This window comes from Oncorhynchus tshawytscha, linkage group LG20, assembly GCF_018296145.1.
Source record: "Oncorhynchus tshawytscha isolate Ot180627B linkage group LG20, Otsh_v2.0, whole genome shotgun sequence".
Classification (NCBI taxonomy): Eukaryota; Metazoa; Chordata; class Actinopteri; order Salmoniformes; family Salmonidae; genus Oncorhynchus; species Oncorhynchus tshawytscha.
This window is the reverse complement of record NC_056448.1, coordinates 16,685,613-16,701,339: the sequence shown is the minus strand read 5'-3', so window position 1 is coordinate 16,701,339 and position 15,727 is coordinate 16,685,613. Positions and strand designations below refer to the sequence as shown.

The window sequence follows — 15,727 nt, the reverse complement described above, 5'->3', positions numbered from 1 at the left end:
ACCTCTTCGCAGGCGTCCCGGAGGCTGCTGTGCAGCCAGCATAATGTATTTCCCCCTGCTCTTGTTTTGATACAGCATTAGCCAACTGGAATAAACAAAGATTTAGCTTGCGTCCCTTGATACACAAACCCATGCAAATAGGATGTCCTGGAAGCTCCCACATTGTCCCATGATTGTGGTGCGGGATGAGTTGTTTACCCCCAATGGGGACGGCCCATTGACCTCGGATTGAGAAGAAATGCCACTGCTAGATCCAATGAAAGATTATATTACATAGAAATGGAGAGTGATTGTTAATCAGACTTAGTGGCATTACAAGGAAAGTGAACTGTACCCTTCCCTTGATTGTTTAGATATGCATGTGTTGTGCATTGTTCAAGCACTGAGGTTGAGCCAAAAATAGCCTATACGGATGGGGGGGGTAATTGCACTTATCAAGCCAGGAAAACAGTCTGATTACCTCAACTATATCTGAACCTTGAAATCATAGAATTCTCTCTGACCAATTTCATAGTACAATTTCATATGCTAACATTATGTCTTAGGCATATATGACCATTTATTTGGGTACATGATGACTTGTGTGGACTTAAAGCAGGAATGAATAACCATGAAGATGTATCGCTGATTCATTGATGTATCATTGAACACATAATTTAGAAACGCTATAGGACCCAGCTTTCCTCTGGGGACTGAGGAAGTATCTATGTATCCACAGTGTTCAATCACTCTACAATCAGGCACAACTTTGATAGACTGCAACACTCAGGACACGCCATCAAATGGTAAAAACCAGACAGTGATTATTTTGCCATTACATCTCTCTGGCATAGTTTTGGCTAACCCCAAAACCCCCTCAGGTGCAGCCTCGATGTTGACCCAGAATTTTCATTCATTGTAAGGTGCTGCAGGGAGTGATCCAATCACAAGGGATAAAGGGAAAATAACAGGCATGTGGAAAACACTTCAGAGTAGATGAGAGTGGATCAGGGGAAGTTTTACATGGATGCACAGTGCAGGGGAGGAGCCAGAGCATCTGGTTTGAGTTCAGTCTGTCCCAAGGACCCTGCAGTCAGGAGAGGGATGGAAACCTGATGAATGGGGCTATTAATGGAGGGTTGGACTCAGCACAGCACAAACACCCAGTTCAAGCCACACTCTGATATATACAAATAAGCACTTTACCATTAACACGCATGCACTGTGCACACAGACACACACATACAGTACAAGAAATATATAAATGCAACAATTTCTAAGATTTTACTGAGTTACAGTTAATATAAGGAAATCAGTCAATTGAAATAAATGAATTAGGCCCTAGTCTATGGATTTCACATGACTGGGAAAACAGATATGCATCTGTTGGTCACGGATACCTTAAAAAAAAAGGTAGGGGCGTTGGACCAACATGGGACCAACACGTATATTTTTGTTCAGTGTAACGTTACATGTGTTATACACTCAAGCACGCTACATTCCCAACAACAGGGCCAATGATGGTAGTGGGAAATGTAGGCTGCAGTGTATATTCTACAGACTGGGGATGAATTGAGATATTATGGCCCATTGTGTGGTGATGTGTAAATGTGCTCCTTTCTGTCGGTGTTATTAAGTGTGTTTTTGTTGTGCTGAATCCACAGTCCGGGTAATAGTCAAGTACACCCCTTGACCCTCACTCCCCTCCACTCATCAATCAATGCTAAAGCCAGATTTCTATTATGATTCGACAAATGTATTTGCCTCATGGGGTTATCGAAGACCACCTACACAGTGCGTTGAGCATTATTCCAAGAAATTACATGAGCGATGCATTGTGCTCCGAACAAGCAGGACTGTGTGCACACCTGTGGTTTTTAATATCCTGTATGGACGCAGTGTCACACAAGGGAGTCAAGAAGAGGACTTGCTGAGAAATACTGTCAAAATAGAGACTTTAGAGCCATAATCCTTCCTGCAGTCAAATACTCATCTGCAGTCTCTGTTAGTAAGATACCTAACTTGAATGTCTTGGTTGATTTTAGGTTCAGTTCCAGCATTGTATGGCATTGGACATTGTATGGCAATGTAATGGCGCTAATCGGGGGTTAAATTGGGAATTCAGATGCGGAGGAGCCGTATTTGGAGGGGTTAGGGTTAAGGTTGAGCCAGGGTTGAACATACGGTTAGGGTTAGGGTTATGCCAAGATTAAGATTAAGGTTAGGGTTATGCCAAGATTAAGATTAAGGTTAGGGTTAGTACTTTTGGGTTAGTACCTCTTTGGTGTCCGCCTGACTCTGTGTTTGACCCAAAGTGCAGGACCCTGGCTCTGTTTTTGACCCAAAGTGCAGGAGCCTGACTCTGTTTTTGACCCAAAGTGCGGGAGCCTGGCTCTGTTTTTGACCCAAAGTGCAGGAGCCTGACTCTGTTTTTGACCCAAAGTGCGGGAGCCTGACTCTGTTTTTGACCCAAAGTGCGGGAGCCTGGCTCTGTTTTTGACCCAAAGTGCAGGAGCCTGACTCTGTGTTTGACCCAAAGTGCAGGAGCCTGGCTCTGTTTTTGACCCAAAGTGCGGGAGCCTGGCTCTGTTTTTGACCCAAAGTGCGGGAGCCTGGCTCTGTTTTTGACCCAAAGTGCAGGAGCCTGACTCTGTGTTTGACCCAAAGTGCAGGAGCCTGGCTCTGTGTTTGACCCAAAGTGCAGGAGCCTGACTCTTGGTAGCTCCCGCTCCATTTCACCACTGGTGCTAATAGATGATTTAACCAGAACCACTAATACCACATAATATCCATGTGAAATAAAACCACAGGGACCAATGCTCTGTGATGACCCAGGGTTACCACAGAGCACCAGATTGTGTTGCCTTGAGAATCCTGGTTAACTACTGTACACATTGAGCATAGTTACGTTACAGTCAGTAGATAACCCAGAGGCGAACAATAGGACGACTTCCTATGACATCAACATATTATCAATAGAGCCCAATAACTTGGCAAGAGAGCACTTTATGCAAGGAATCTGTTCAAACAGAGAAAACATTTTGGAAAAATAAATAAATTGTGGAGTTTCACAGATCTCATTTGATTACAGTGTGTCCAGAGTCAAATTTGTTTCTGCTGTTCTCTGGCTCCTGTTTTTGTATGTGAAACATAACAGCTATTTACGCACATTTATTCACAGACCAACACAATTATCTGGCTTTCAGATATACAGATACTAAGAATCTGGCACAAAACAAACTGTGGAAAGGTGGCTAGTCTGGAGTTGTTGATTCAAAGTTTGTTTTCACTTCAGCAAAGATGAGATTTTTTTGTTGTTGTATTTATCCAGACATGTCAATTAAGAACAAATGTACAATGACGGCCTGGCACTTCTCCTTTTTGAGAAGTTATTAAGCCCTGACTCATATCACAGGCATTTACAGCAAATTATCCAGCAGCGGATGGAATGGAATGGAGGCCTGTCTAGCTGATGGAGAAAGAGAGAGCAAGAGAAAGAGAGAGAGAGAGAGAGAGAGAAGGTTTTAGGGAGGACTCTGGGGAGGTGGAGAGGAAGAACAGAGTGCCAGGGCAGAAGAGTAGTGCGTCTAACTCCCAGAACAGTCACACAGACTAAGTGAACTCTGTGAGATGTCATCTCCTCCAGGAGAGATGGATAGAAAGGATCCTATAACATAACACAATGGGAGGCTGAAGTACCACTTCTATTGAAATATCCCAACTCCTTTGATATGTATCATAACACAGCTGAGTGAGAAGCAGCACTTTCATTTCTATAATCAATGCCCTTTAATGTGTCACCACAAGTCATCCTTATAACAGTAAACAATTTTAAGGCCTGAGAGGTATATTACAAAACAGAAGCAATGAGTTAGCCAGCTAAATTGCCTAAATATCCTGAAATAACTTTTTTTTAAGAAGGATACGTTTGAAATGGGCGTGGTCCAATTGACTCAACAACCAAAAACACATATCTAAGTTTAGCTTTGTTAATTAATCAGAAAATCTATAGTTACTTCTGGTTGATTATCTAAGTCAGCTGGGTAACTCTTTGATCCTGCTTTGTAGTATACCCCTCTGTAATATCCGTCCTGGGATTTCATGTGCAGTGTAATTCATGTCCATATCTCTTCTGAAGCTGATTAACATTTTGAAAGAACAGCACACAATGTGACCATTTGTACAGTATCAAGAGAAAGTTAGACAGGCAGAGAGATACATGGATCCCATTACAACAAGCCAAAACACAGAATGTTTACAGATCACTGCAGATGAAAATGCACCCATCCTGACATGTCTTCTGGGCCTGTAATTATTTTTTAATTTTTAATTTAACCTTTATTTAACCAGGTAGGCTAGTTGAGAACAAGTTCTCATTTGCAACTGAGACCTGGCCAAGATAAAGCAAAGCAGTTCGACACATACAACAACACAGGGTTACACATGGAATAAACAAACATACAGTCAATAATACAGTAGAAAAAGTCTATATACAGTATGTGCAAATGTCACATTCGTGTGGAGAGACGGACCAAGGCGCAGCGTGTGTAGAGTTCCACATCTTTATTTAACGTGAAACTTCTTCAACCAAAACAATAAACAAGCAACACAACGTGACTACGTGGTGCAACAAGCACCAACTCAAACAAACAATATCCCACAAACACAGGTGGGAAAAACGGCTACCTAAATATGATCCCCAATTAGAGGCAATGATTACCAGCTGCCTCTAATTGGGAACCATACAAAAACACCAACATAGAAAAATAAACTAGTCATGCCCTGACCTACCACACCATAGAGAACCAAGGGCTCTCTATGGTCAGGGCGTGACAGCAAACAAGGTTGGATAAGGGAGGTAAGGCAATAAATAGGCCATGGTGGCGAAGTAATTACAATATAGCAATTAAACACTGGAATGGTAGATGTGCAGAATATATAATATATATATATATATATATATATATATATATATATATATATATATATATATATATATATATATGAATGTGCAAGTAGAGATATTGTGGTGTAAAAGAGCAAGAGAAAAAAATTGATACCGTATGGGGATGAGGTGTCACGGGATACTAGGAGTGGTGGGTTGGAATCAGGCGCAGAGAGCAGGGTTCAGTATATCGTGATTTATTCTCCGGCCAAAAAACGGGCACGCCAACATACAGGGCGCATAGAACAGACCAGCCCAAACACAGGACCAAACAGTCCGGAAAATACACACATGAAAACCACAATCCAACAGAGTAACAAAAACATTCCCGCACAAAACAAGGGCGGGACAACCTACTACATATAGGGAAGCTAATTAAACTAAAATACACACAGGTGAAACTAATAAGACAAAACCAACAGACAAACGAAAAAGGGATCGGGAGCGGCTAGTAGGACGGTGACGACGACCGCCGAGCACCGCCCGAACAGGCAGGGGAGCCAACTTCGGCGGAAGTCGTGACATGAGGTAGTTGGATGGGCTATTTACAGATGGGCTATGTACAGGTGCAGTGATCTGTGAGCTGCTCTGACAGCTTGTGCTTAAAGCTAGTGAGGGAGATATGAGTCTCCAACTTCAGTGATTTTTGCAGTTCATTCCAGTCATTGGCAGCAGAGAACTGGAAGGAAAGGCGGCCAAAGGAAGAATTGGCTTTGGGGGTGACCAGTGAGATATACCTGCTGGAGCGCGTGCTACAGGGTGCTGCTATGGTGACCAGTGAGCTGAGGTAAGGTGGGTCTTTACCTAGCAGAGACTTGTAGATGACCTGGAGCCAGTGGGTTTAGCGACAAGTATGTAACGAGGGCCTGCCAACAAGAGCATACAGGTTGCAGTGGTGGGTAGTATATGGGGCTTTGGTGAGAAAACGGATGGCACTGTGATAGACTGCATACAATTTGTTGAGTAGAGTGTTGGAGGCTATTTTGTAAATGACATCGCCAAAGTCATGGATTGGCAGGGTGGTCAGTTTTACGAGGGTATGTTTGGCAGCATGAGTGAAGGATGCTTTGTTGCGAAATAGGAAGCTGATTCTAGATTTAATTTAGAATTGGAGATGCTTAATGTAAGTCTGGAAGGAGAGTTTACAGTCTAACCAGACACCTAGGTATTTGTAGTTGTCCACATATTCTAAGTCAGAACCGTCCAGAGTAGTGCTGCTGGACGGGCAGGTGCGGGCTGGACGGGCAGGTGCACTTCTGTAGTGAATAAGAGTTCAAAGTTCATTCCATTCGCAACCAAAGCTCACGCTGATGTTGGCTTCTTTCTGTAGTTATTATCTGAACCATTCTGACATCGGACCGTCGTCCTCATATCCTCGGAACAAGAGGTTATATTGTCGTCAAGGCTTTATATAGGAAGGGAGAGGAGGGCGTGTTTGAAAAGATTTATAACCCATGTCCCTTCACAGGGGCGGGCCACTGATTGAGCAGAGCCCTAACCTTATGAAAACCCAAATCTCTCATTTGGAAGCTAAAATTACATTTCATCCCATCACGAATAATTTCATATTCAAACATTTAAATTGAACAACAATTCCATTTGAATCCGATAACTCTGATGTGTAGACTTTACACTGTAGAGTTTATGTCATCTTATCATTGATGAGAATGTCTCAGATGACAACCGAACTGATATCATATTCATTAAGTACCACCGCATATGTTCAATTGGTCGGATTACCAGAATATAGTTCATTTCCCCCCACCTTCTGATGTTCCCAGAATCTCTATGTTAACCAAGGGGTTTGCAAACATCAGTAGGGTAGAGAGAGGAAAAAGGGGGGAAGAGGTATTTATGACGGTCATAAACCTACCCCCCAGGCCAACATCATGACAGTGGTGACAGTGTTTCCTAGCCTCAGTGCAATGGGCAGCTGGGAGGAGGTGCTCTTATTCTCCATGGACTTTACAGTGTCCCAGAACTTTTTTGAGTTTGCACTACAGGATGCAAATTTATGCTTGAAAAAGCTAGCCTTAGCTTTCCTAACTGCCTGTGTATATTGGTTTCTAACTTCAAGATTCCTTCATGTTGGAATGTTGTTCTCTGAAGGTATTTATAAAGCTATGTAGTGTCTGGGAAAAAATTACACCAATAAAAAGCAAGTAAGTCAGCTTCAGAGACACAGTATGTTTTAGTGTTTTAGGGGGTAGGGATTAGAGGACGGAGTTTGTAAACAAACAGTTTCTTAATCATCTCCCATGAGTGTGTTTATTTGCTAAAAATAAATCAATGAATGACTAATAAGTTGTTAATATGGACAGAAACAATGGAACCATGCATACGATTTGGAATTAAACAAGCAACATCTGTGTGCCTCTCCTAACTGGGATCTAGCCACTGATTGGTTGGGTGGTGTACACAAGCTCAGTGTCTTTCCACCAGAAATGAATGGCCAGAAATATTTCAGAACTAAAATGCAGGAAAGGGGTTTATTACCTCACTGGTACAGACTGAGTTGAGGTTTGTATTATTTTAATTTTACCCCTCCTCTCTAAACCATCCGTTACTTCTCAAAAAACCCTATTATGTACACCATCGCCTGGCTCGAAGTTTAGTATGAACAACAACCATTTCTAGCCCGTACAGCCAGACCTCCCCCAGTTCTGTTACTGGCACAGTTTAGAGACATGGAATAATTTAACACTGCATCATGATGCCAGTGTTCTAAACTAAACTTTCCAGAATTTAAAATATCCTGGCAGACCATAATGGGCCTGTAACTAAACCTCACTCTCAAGCAACTGCTAAGTTAGATTTCTGGTCAAACTTCACTAGTTAATACCATTGCATGAGGCATCTCAATTAGAACTATCCACAATTTCCCCCATTTTTGAAATGTTTGCAAATGGTATATATTCAGATGGAGACAATGCTTCCACCCAAGTCTCCTTTGACCTAAAAAGTGAAGGTTATATATTTATGTACCCACAATTCACAGGCCTATCTCTTGGGAACGGATGCAGGCATATGTGTGTCAACATGTCACTGCAGAGATTCCTCACAGGCTCATTATTGCAATGGGACGTTATGAGTCCTGTGGAGCGCTGCACTACCCTGCCTCTGCCAGCATATTGGGCTATCTGGCTGAGTGTGTGCACTCTCTGTCATTAAGTTCCAAGCTTATATGGATTATTAGCCTTGGATAGTGACTCAACGCCTTTATGAGTTATCCACTCAGACCGTTGGCCTACAGGGCACTTCACTGCTGATGGCTCATTGTGGAAGAGAGAAAAACTATTATTACACAGACTGTTCTCTCTGATCCCGCATGGCAAGCGGTACTAGAGCGCCAAGTCTAGGTCCAAAAGGCTTCTTAACAGTTTCTACCCTCATGCCATAAGACTCTTGAAAGTTAACCAAAGGGCTACCCAGACCCCTCTTTACGCTGCTGCTACTCTGTTTATTATCTATGCATGGTCACTTTAACTCTACCTACATGCACATATTACCTCAATTACCTCAACTAACCGGTGCTCCCGCACATTGACTCTGTACCGGTACCCCCTGTATATAGCCTCACTATTGTTATTTTACTGCTGCTGTTTAATTATCTGTTACTCTTTCTATTTTTTTTAAACTTATCTATTTTTTACTTAAAATCTTTTTCTTAACTTCTTAAAGCATTGTTGGCTTGTAAGTAAGCATTTCACTGTAATGTCCACTACACCTGTTGTATTCGGTGCATGTGACAAGTAACATTTGATTTGATCACATATGCGCTCTAAGTGTGGGTAATTCCTCCCAGGGGCCTCATCCACATATGGTACATCTCGCACTAAACTTTAGCAGGGTTATTATTCCTTATTGTTTCATGACAAGTGTCATAACTGTCCTGTAAGGATCCAAATAGGTCAGATCAGCTTTGCAATAAATAACTTCAACCAGACCCTCTCTCACCCGCAGAGGGGGGAGAAGGGAACTGGTGGGGGGTTGACAGCTTACGCTCTGTGGTAAATCAAGGACAGAACATTCAACTATCTCCCTCTTCAAATTCACCTAGAATGAGTCTTTGTTTCAACAGACATTTTCCCGACGAAACTCTAACACGTTCTAAAGCGAATACTGGAACAATATTTCGAACATAGAATGTGGGGAATGGGAAGAGGTGACCTAAAAGATCACTGATATTGGTTTGGTTGTTATTTTGTGATGTTATTAAAAATGTTATAAATACTATAACTTGAAAATTATGCACACTTTATGTGTGAAGTGTCCATCCAATGCGTGCATGAAATATGAAAAATGATGAAAGGGATTTCATTAAGAGAGGGATGTGATTTTAGAAACTATAAGAGGAAAATGTTTCTATAACTTTGTACAAATAAGTAGTCGCCACCCCCTTGAGTGAGGTCAGAGAGCATGTCAGCCGGACGGAACCACCCGTTTGGAAGAACTGTTTAAAATTATGGCTTAAGAATTAACATATCAGACCAGAAAGACATTGAGCTGCAGTTCATTTAAAGTGGTTTAAATTTTGAATCTCAACACGAGGTAGAGACAATAAAGTTACTTCCCGTACAATCACTGGTACGGCTGATTAGCTGTCCTAAGTAAGGTATGTAGAAAAGCAAATTTAAGTGGGACCATTCTACTACTCTCATCACCCCATTGGGAACCATCGACACGGCTGGCTAGCCTATCTTCAAAGAAGCATTTCCAGAGCAAATGGAAGTAGAATAAACTCTGTAGTTCTGTTCAGGACTACACAACAATTCACCGGATACCAGATGACAGCATAGGAGAACAACAGTAGAAGATGGGTGGGGACACCTTTTGGACAATCGTAGCCTTACAAGCATGCCGCAAAAAGGCCCAACATCTGTGCAAAGTATATGTATACTGTGCAAAGTATATGATTACTGTGAGAGTCGTTTCTAAACTGTACCAAGGTATCATGTCTCTGTCCCTCTGTCCTCCCCCTCTCCATCTCTTTTGTAACAAGCCGCCATATTGTATCAGTCCGCTAGGGACCCGTTTCTAATGTATTAAGTGTGTATGTTTATCCTGTGTTACCATTTAGTTAGCTAATAAATAAATAATTCAACCAATTTGTGTAGTACTGAAGGCTGTGGTTTTGGCAGATGCAGGAGGTTGAATGATGATATAAGAAGTTATGATCACTAAGTTGACTGTTTATAGATGTGATAGGTTAAACAAATGTGGTTTCTAATGACAATTGAAATGTACAAACTATGGCATAAGGGAACAATGAGCGGATAAGAGACAATTAGTGATTTCGATTAAGACATTAATGAGCAATCTAAAAAGGACATAGTCAATATTACTATTTTTTCAGCACTTTTAGAATGTACAGCGACAGAATTGAGAACATGGGCCGTTCTTACAGTTTTCCCCCTGTACAACAATTCAGAACCATAGGATAAATAAAGGGGCATATAAGCAGACAATGAAAGCTCTTACAATATTCAATGATGATATTTCTCTAAAACAGGCTATTGGCTATATGTGCACCACCAAGTCAGAACAGTAGGCTAAGTTATGAGGGGGAAAGGGACAAAATTATTGGGGTGAGGCATATGGGCTACTAACAGTTACTACACAACATATACTTAGTATTACTTTCTTAGCTACAGTATACGTATCTCCCTGGCAAATTACATAATTTATGCAGCAGCATATTAGACATTTCTGGACTCACCTTGTTGTGCTGTGCTCACTTGAACAGGAAGGTGGCACGGCAGTCCTTCCTGGCATTCTCTGGATTTATGATGATTTCAAGACAACTGGGAACTCGGGGAAAAAACAAGGTTGAATCATGACATCTTCAGGTCAGAGCTCTAGAAAGAGGCCTGAGTTCCTAACGTGGAATTTCGAGTCGGATGACTGTTCAAAACTTGATTTCCCAGTTGTCTTGAACTCAAAGTCTGAGATTTCCCAGTTCAGAGTTTCCATGTGTTTTGAACGCAGCAGAAGTCATGCTGGTTGATAACATGGCCAATGTATTCAACCTTTTGTGGTCCATGGTGTTGCATGTGAATGTTTATCCTTTTACGCTTAGAAAAGAGACCCTTAAACCCAGACTTGGACCACACACCTTCTCCATTGAATAGCAGGCTATTGATTGCTTTGCAACACTTGCAGTTAGCCACTGATTCCTTCCACTTCCAACTTGTTGTGTAATGTTTATGTCCAATGGTCGATGAGCACCGATACACTTTATCTGTAATTTCTCGTCATATGACAAGGATAGAAAAGGATTTTCCAGTAGATTGTCAACTTTATTCATGATTATGACTGCTTGTCTAGCTTGCTAGCTAAGGTTTTGTAAGTATGACCAATGAAAGCTACGGTAGCTATAACGTGATTTGACATAATTTTATCAGTGGACAATGACCTTGAGCCTTCTTGGATGGGCACTTCTAATGTAAATCTGTGGCAGCACCCAAGAGGCTTGTATTTTCGAGCTCTTCTGTAGTTTTTGCGGTGCCATAGTGTCCCAATGAGTGACAGAACACTGAGTCAATCAAGGCACATCTAGAGAACACTACCAACACCTACGCTCTGTATTTTCCTCTGGCTGCCCCTCCACCACAGAAAGCACTGAGCTAGGCTAGACACCTGCATTTTGGAGCTGCCTTATTCAAGAAAGCAAAAAAGAAACTGTTTGTATGTGGGTTTATTAACTCAATTATTATGATTTATTTTTTAAACAGTTGGGGCTCAAAACAGGTGCTCTACCCCACCTGCCCTGAATGACAGATCACCACTGCATATTCCTAGCATGCAACTGACTACATCCAACTTGTGACTTTACAAACTTGTTGGATGCACATTTGCAGTTTATTTTGGTCGTGTTTCGGATTATGTTGTGCCCAATAAAAATGAATGGTAAATAATGTATTGGGACATTTGGAGTCACTTTTATAGTAAATAAGAATAGAAAATGGCTGTGTTTGAAATCTGGCTTGCCTACTGCTTACTTAAACTGCATGGGTCTACTGTGTACTAGTCACACTACTTACTATTTAGAATGTACTGTTTAGTAAAAATGTATGTAGTGATTAACAAATATCATATAATGCTCAATTGCGTTGATATCTGCCATTCGTTAATTTTGTACATGTCGTCAACGATCTAAGCCTCTGTTTACCCCATAGTTGCACACGCGTCAGCATTGACTGATTATGTTGAATGAAGGTCCCCAGTCCCCCTCTCTAACTTCCCGTTAATCTGTTTTCCTGCTATAAAAGAAATAAGGAGAAGGAAGGGGTGGTGTGTGAGAAAACAAAAATGACCAATGAGCGTTCATGTTTTTGGGGTACTTTAATTCCTCATCTTTCTTCGGCTGGTTCCCAAGCCGGGTTGTGTTCATACCAAAGGGTACCTTCTTAAGTCTTTGCAATCCTAACATACTCACTAATGCTCTATTAGCAATGACCTCATATGAGCGGTGTAGTGTGGCCCCTTATCACCATTTAAGGTTGGAAAAAAAATGGTCACTACCCATTTCCAATGTATCATGAATGCATTCATAGGGGTTTATGAATTTTTATGTAGCCACAATCTTTTGTGAATGCTGACAGCAAGTGATAATACATGAAAAGATCATTACAACACAAGGTCAGGGATGAATGCCACTATGGAGTATTGACTAGAGAGATCGATAAACACATATTGAAAGATTATTGGAATCTGTGTGGGTAGTTGGACAGGTAGGATGACTGACAATGAAGGTGAACAGGTGTCACGGGTCAGGAGACAGAGGAATGGATGAGACTGAGGCAGGAATTCCTTTAACCATAAAGTGGTATATTTACTGGGTAGTCTGTCTGTGCTACATAACAAAGGAAACAGAATAACATGTATCCAATCAAATTCATAATCACAAAGGTCAAATCATAACAATCATTTTCATTTGGTAATTCAATTAGGTAATTCAGCAATTCAGTTCAATAAGAAGTCAATGGGAATCATCATTGAGTCATTTAGGCTCATAATTATTCATCATAATCAGGAGAATAATAATACAATAATCAGTGATCGGTATTCAATCTATAATCTCCATCAGTTCGATTTCAGAATTGAGCAGTTCAGCAAACAATAATGACGTTTCATATTTCACCATTTCAAGTTTGTGTTCATATGTACATGTAATTACATTACATATGACAATATATCGATGGCATACTTGGCCTGTGATGATCTGTAGGGTCATCCAAGCAATAGGTTTGAAGCATGCTCTCCAAGCCGCGCCCTGCAGGAATAACTATAAACAATAACTGATGGCCCGCTCTCCCGATCACAACAGATAGTTCAGATGAAAGGTTCAGATTTGGTGGATTCATGGACGCACAGAACTTCTGGATTAGACGGAGTTAAGGAAGAGAAAGCAGCGAGATCGGGTGATGGCGATTTCCTCCTGAAGTTGAGATCTGTTGGACATTTCCACCTGACCTAATTAAAGTGCCCCTGGCCCAGCTGAGTAGGTGGCCATGAATTAAATAATTATTCCACCAACTCCATGGGCCTTTACTACACATACATTATAATATCTCTGACATGAGGAAAAATATGTCATTGAGGCAGACCCTTGGATGTGTTGCACATACAGAACATACAGTATCTTTCCCATGGCCCTTGATACCTTATAGGTTCTGAATGGTTGATGTCACAAAATACTATCATGGAATGGTTTATGGAACCAGCGATAAACAATGTTATTACTCATCTCTATCAGTATAGCTACCAGAGCGAGGCTGAGCCCCAACTACAAAGAGAGATGCCTGGGACTGAAGGGACTATTATTCATCACAGCTTTATGCCACAGGCCACTTCTCTCTGGCTGACCTTTAGCACTTTCCCCCGTCTCTTATTCAGAGTTTATTTTCATCCACATTCAAATCCCCTGCTAATGACATTTTCAGCTGATTTATGTCCTAATGATTGCAGGGTCTTTGCTCTGGGTTCCGGCTATTTCACACTCCAGTGAGTCAGTGGAAAAGGTTGTTCATGACAGGTTGGGAAAAGACAGGAATGATAATGTTGTCATCTCAATAACTGTGGTTCATTCAGGCACCTCAGACTACATTGCCGACATGCCAAGCTGGCAAGGTGGACAGGGACAGAGTGGAGGGAGGAGATAGGAGGAGAATAATTGATATACAGGGCACTGTACCATGACTTTTCATATTGGTTCTAACCATGCACGTTGAGATTACTAATATTGGAGAGTTGAGTTTGAACCGTGAGGATATGTATTGACTTCTGAGAGCTGCTATCTGTCTTCTCCTGGGCAGCCTCAAAGAGAGATTACATTCGGCAGTTTCTGCTTAGCGGGGCACATTTATCTATGGATGAAAAATTGATCTTGTGGTTAATAAGAGAACTGAAAAACACAAATCTGTATTAGAGCCCTATCTCCATACAGGATGTTTAGTGTTTTATGGAAATCATATACAGTATAAGGCTGCCTGCCCTCCCTGACTGAGCATTGATCATGCAGAATGCAATGCATTATATACGACATTAAAGAGATTCTCTGGTACTTTTGTATACTTTTTAGACCAGGGATGGGCACCTTTAATGGGGGTGGGTGCCACAAAAAAACTGAATTCATTATGAGGGGGCGCAGTGGCTCGTGGGTCTGCGTACTCACACCAAAACTATTATTGGTCCGCGGGCCTACAAAAGGGGGGCCAGTTTCCCATCACTGTTTTAGACAGTAGTTCTGGCCCAAGTGGGCCAGAGAAACAGTTTCTTTCAAACTAGGGATTTCAAGGCTAATTGAGGTAAAACAGTAATTCTGCTCATAGATTATGCATGTATGAACTACACATTGACACATCCAGACCAAAAAATACTTAGTAGTCGCCAACGTTCTGGAGCATGTCTTGAAAAGACTCCTGTCCTGCTTCAGAGAACAGGATGGAACTTAGCACGGGATAGATCAGAATAAGGATTGACATGATAAAGGAAAGGCATCCATCATTCATGGAACATTGCTGTCGAATAGAAAACCAAAAAGAAGTCCATGCAGCGTGACTAAGGTTATGTTTGATTTTACGCCTATATGTACAGTTACCAAGACCTATGCAAGCACAAGCTCTATAAAATGGCCTGACCTTATCTGGGCAATCACTCCATACAGACAGAATTCATTTAGGCCAAATGCTCTTCCTGCCTTCCGGGGCTCAGTCGAGAGCCTCAGGGACAGAGGTTTCTTTTCAATGTACTAGTTTGGCTGGTTAGAAGAGACGTGTAACTTTTCAAAGCAATCATGCAACCCTAAGTACAGGGAAATGGAAATGGCTTCTGAAGAAACACACACATGCTCCTAACTCCTGGGCTTCTGTTGATAAGTGGGGGAAATCAGAAGGCTAATCTCAGTGCTCAGTTGCTGATTGCAGTTTTCATAGGCTGTTATTTCTTCCAATACGGGAGATGGGAGGAGGGAGGAAAGACACTTACATTGGAATTGATGACCCCTTCAACAGTGACTTCTAAACTTCCTGGCACATCTTGTATTATTCATCCTATCCTTAGGTCCTCCCTTCTAACTCTGTTTATCTTTCTCTGTGACAATGTGCTATCTTGGTGACAGACATAGACACCCTGAATCACCCTTCATTTATGAGCTGAATTATCATTCCAACAACTACAGAGTCACTGGATCCTTCTATGAATAGAACTTCAACTTCCTCCCATTACTTCAAGATAAATATTTTCGTCACCCCTGACTTTCTGACCAGTTCTGCAGATCTAAACAGCACTCATCTCCTGGCA

At 41.5% G+C, this 15,727-nt stretch overlaps 1 protein-coding gene across 5 annotated transcripts in view; it reads left to right on the top strand.

The window, feature by feature from the left end:
• Nucleotides 1–15,727, top strand: part of LOC112219368 (guanine nucleotide exchange factor VAV2) — a 1,336,992-nt gene that overhangs the window by 913,693 nt on the left and 407,572 nt on the right. The window lies entirely within an intron of this gene.